This window comes from Triticum dicoccoides, chromosome 6A (assembly GCF_002162155.2).
Source record: "Triticum dicoccoides isolate Atlit2015 ecotype Zavitan chromosome 6A, WEW_v2.0, whole genome shotgun sequence".
NCBI lineage: Eukaryota > Viridiplantae > Streptophyta > Magnoliopsida > Poales > Poaceae > Triticum > Triticum dicoccoides.
Genome location: NC_041390.1, coordinates 347,877,984 through 347,882,732, shown reverse-complemented (window position 1 = coordinate 347,882,732; position 4,749 = coordinate 347,877,984).

Sequence of the window (4,749 nt, the reverse complement as noted above, 5' to 3'; positions counted from 1 at the left end):
CCATCGGGGCTCAGCTTGACCCAACAGTTGACGCCGCGCTACGAGAGTTCCTGCGCGAAAACTAGAACATATTCGCCTAGCACCCTTCTGACATGCCAGGAATCCCACGCAGGTTGGATGAACACAGTCTCAACATACTAAAGGTATATAAACCGGTCAAGCAAACAGTGCGGCGCTTTTTTGAACCCAAACGACAAGCTATGGGGAGGAGCTAGCCAAGTTAATCGAGGTTGGATTTATCAGAGAAATTAAACATCTGGACTGGCTAGAAAACCTGGTGATGGTTCCACAAAAGGATAAATCATGGCGCCTATGCGTCGATTTCAATGACCTCAACAAGGCCTGCCCTGAGGATCCCTTCCCCCTCCCTCGCATCGACCAGCTTATCGATGCTACCGCAGGACACGACTCACTGTGTTTCCTCGATGCATACTCCAGATACCATCAAATCAAGATGAAGGAGTCCGACCAAGCCGCAACGGCATTCATTACCCCATACGGGCCATTCTGCTTCAACACTATGCACTTTGGGCTCAAAAACGTCGGGGTCACCTACCAACGCATGATTCAAACATGCGTGGAGAAATAGATCGGCAAGACAGTTATAGCATATGTGGATGACATCGTCATCAAAACTAGGCACGCCAAGTCATTGATAGACGATCTGCATCTCACATTTGACAACCTCCGTACATATGACATCAAGCTCAATCGGCAAAAGTATGTTTTCGGCGTTCCCTCTGGAAAACTGTTGGGCTTCATCGTCTCCAATAGAGGAATTGAAGCAAACGCAGCCAAAATCTGAGCTTTGTCACAATTGGCTTCGCCAACAGACCTTAAACAGGTCAAAAAACTAGCCGGATGTGTGGCAACTTTAAGCCGTTTATATCCAGATTAGGAGGAAAAGCACTGCCACTCTATTGCCTTCTCCAATGCACCAACCACTTCAAGTGGACGGATGCGGCAATGACCGGACTGGAAGAAATAAAGGTTCTTTTAGAAAGCAACCAAATCCTGGCCGCACCGAATGTCGGGGAACCCATGCTATTATACATATCGGGAAAGCACCAAGTGGTGAGCGCGGTGCTCGTCGTCGAGCGAGAGGAGGACGGACACAAATTCCCGCTTCAGAAGGTGGTATACTATGTATCCACTGTCCTCACACCATGCAAATCCCGGTACCCTCATTATAAAAAGATAGCATACACGGTCTTCATGGCATCTCGGAAGCTACGACACTACTTTCAAGAGTGCTCAATCACAGAGACTTCCAAAGTACCACTCAATGACATAATAAACAACCGAGATGCCACAGGCCGGATTTCCAAGTGGGCCATTGAGCTCCTTCCATTCGACATAACATACAAACCGCGCCAGGCCATTAAATCCCAAGTATTGGCCGACTTCGTCGCCGAATGGACAGAGGCCGAACTCCCTAAAGAGTCGCCGAATGGACAGAGGCCGAACTCCCTAAAGAGTACGACACATACTCCAACTGGGTCATTCATTTCGATGGTTCCAAAATGTTGGCGGGCTTAGGAGCGGGCGTTGTCTTAACGTCCCCCACCGGAGACACAGTCCAGTATGTACTCCAAATATTATACACAGATTCCAACAATGCAGCCGAATATGAGGCCTTATTGCATGGTCTTCGGATGGCTGTCTCCATGGGCATTCAACGCCTAGAGGTGCGCGGGGATTCAAACCTCGCAATATCCCAAATAAATGGAGACTTCGACGCAAAATATCCGAAGATGGCGACCTATCGTAACGCCGTTCTCAAAATGTTGGCTCGGTTTGAGGGGCTAGAGTTTCATCATGTGGCTCGAGAGAGTAATCACGCGGCGGATGTCCATGCTCATATCGGTGCTAAGCGCGACCCCGTCCCGCCAAACATATTCGTGGAAAAGCTCTTCAAGCCATCCGTGGTGTGGCAAGGGAAGAGCGGCAACACCAGTCCAGATCTGATTATACCCCCAGATTCTGAACACAATACCGATATCATCAGGGGCTCAGCCACCAAAGTAACACCATCGGCCCATCTTATCATGGAAATAATTGCCCAATGTAACCCTTCTTGGCCTACTTTAATAGGCGAGAGCTCCCTGATGACCAGAATGAGGCTTGTCGCATTGTCTGGCGTTCGAAGGCCTACAAGGTCCATGACGGAGAGCTCTACAAGAAGAGCGCTACCGGAGTACTTCAAAGATGTATCTCCTAAGAAGAGGGATGGCAGCTCTTGGCTGAAATTCATGCCGGCCTCGGCGGTCACCACGCCGCAGCTCGGGCCCATGTAAGTAAGGCCTATCGTATAGGTTTCTATTGGCCGACGACCCGAGAAGACACACATGACCTTGTCCAACGTTGCGTCGGATGCCAGCTTTTCGCCAACCAAAGCCATATGCCACCCACCGCTCTACAACCAATCCCCATCACTTGGACTTTTGTGGTCTGGGGGCTTGATATGGTCGGACCCCTTAAAGGAGGAAGCCATAAGAAAAAAATATCTGCTGGTCATGGTAAACAAGTTCACTAAATGGATAGAGGCCAAACCAGTTAAAACGACCGAAGCCAGACCAGTGATAGACTTCATATCTGGTGTCGTGCATCGTTATGGTGCCCCACACAGCATCATCACCGATAACGGCTCCAATTTCATAGCCGATGAGGTGAAAACATGGTGCGCTAATCTGGGCATTAAGCTCGATTACGCCTCCGTCTATCACCCGCAAACAAATGGTCAAGTCGAATGAGCCAATGGTCTTATTATGAGCGGCATCAAGCCTATACTAGTGCAGTCTTTGAAAGAATCGGACAAGCACTGGGTTGAGGATCTCGACTCCATACTCTGGGGGCTGCGGACCACGCCCAATCGCACTACCGGATATACACCCTTCTTCATGGTGTACGGCGCGGAGGCAGCGCTACCCTGTGACATTATTCATGACTCACCTTGTGTGCGCATGTATGAAGAGAGAGACGCCGAGCTTGATCAGCAGGACAACTTAGATACCCTAGAGGAGGAGCGTGACCTCGCAAAAGCCCGTTCTGCATTTTATCAACAGGAGGCTCGCTGATATCAAAGCAGAGAAGTACGGGCCAAGACTTATAATGTTGGCGAACTCGTTCTACGCTTGGCAGAGAAGGAAAAGGACAAACTCAAGCCCAAGTGGGAGGGTCCCTTCATCATTGACGAAGTTCTCACTGGAGGAGCGTACCGCCTGCGTGATGCATCAGACAATCGCCTAGAGCCGAACCCATGGAGCGCGGCCAGACTCCAAAGATTCTACGCCTAGCGCCGAACTCTTTGGTCGTCTCCTTCTCCCTTTTGTTTCCATTACTTTTTCCTCTCTTTTCGCTTTTTTAGCTTTAAAGCTTTCGTGCGACTAAACTGCGCACCTACGACATACACATCTTTAAATATGTATGCCCATAATACCTGGGGGCTTCTTGTATAGAAGCTTATTGTTATTCTCTGGGCATCAAGCTCACCACATATCTGTTTTTCCCCATATGTACCTTTTCTTAGCCATTATATGCATCGTTATGACTTAAGTTTTTGCCAAGCTGGGTTGCCAGGCTCCTATGCTTATGCCCTACGTTCCCGTTTGTTCGGGTAGGGCATAAAGGGAACGCCTCTGCGATTGTTACTGTCGGGTCATCCGGATGTGTACCTCAGACAGCGTGAAGCCGAAAGCTAGCGTTCTTAAGGGAATATTCGGTCGGTGGACTAAAGATGTTTTTACACTCATTATACCATGAACCCCCAGATGTTATGCATACTGCAATTTTTCAATCACAGTTTGGGCATGGACATTAACGCATGTCCACCCAGGGAAAGGAACCCTTAACAGAACTATTCTCTCTGGAAGATGTTTCTTACAATTACAAAGTAATATAACATAGCTATCCAGATACAACTTGTCTGTTCAAGCAACCATGACCCCTACGCCTGGTTTCCACGCATACCCCGGTCTATATCGCCGCTTTGGTATTCAGAAACACTCTGCACCTTCAGGTCCAGAGGTGAAAGCGAAAAGGTCCGCCATGACAATCGTTTTACAATCTCGCTAGGGATAATTATGTCAATGGAAGTACATAGTCACTTGGACTCAAAAAACTTCTTCCTCTATACTGTCTAACAGGCTGTCTAGCTTAGAATCCTGTTGGGAATATTTGGCGGCTACCTTTACTTGGTCATATACTAAACTAACGTGAATTTCTTTTCCATCTGACCCTTTAGGCCCGACCCGGGCCATATGATTCGGATCAAGCTTGGTGTATCGTGTCTTCACCATGGCCCAGGCCTCTCGCGCACCTTCTCGGCAGGCTGATATCTTCCATAATTGAATACACTGCAGTCCCCCTTTTAATATCTCCATGAGCTCCGCCATACTTCCTGGAGGGGAGGCGGATGGCCATAAAGCCTTGGAAACACTCCGCATTGCTTGCCGAACTCGCTCATGCATCCGGGACAGCTCTTGTAGCAGGTCGCCTGGAGATCACGACATTTCTTCTTCGGGACGGTCAATCAGCATACCTGCAGACTTAAATTTGTCAGTTCCTCCCCCGCCAAATTATAGGGAGGCAAGTATGGAAAGCATACTGAATATGCCACCTTGTAGTCTCTTATTGTCCTTCACGGAGTCGACCAGTTGAGCTCGCACGTCTTTTAGTTCTTCACCCAGCAGGGTGTTGGAATCCTGCAGCTTATTTTTGTCATCTCTGACCCGTGTTAGCACACGCTCG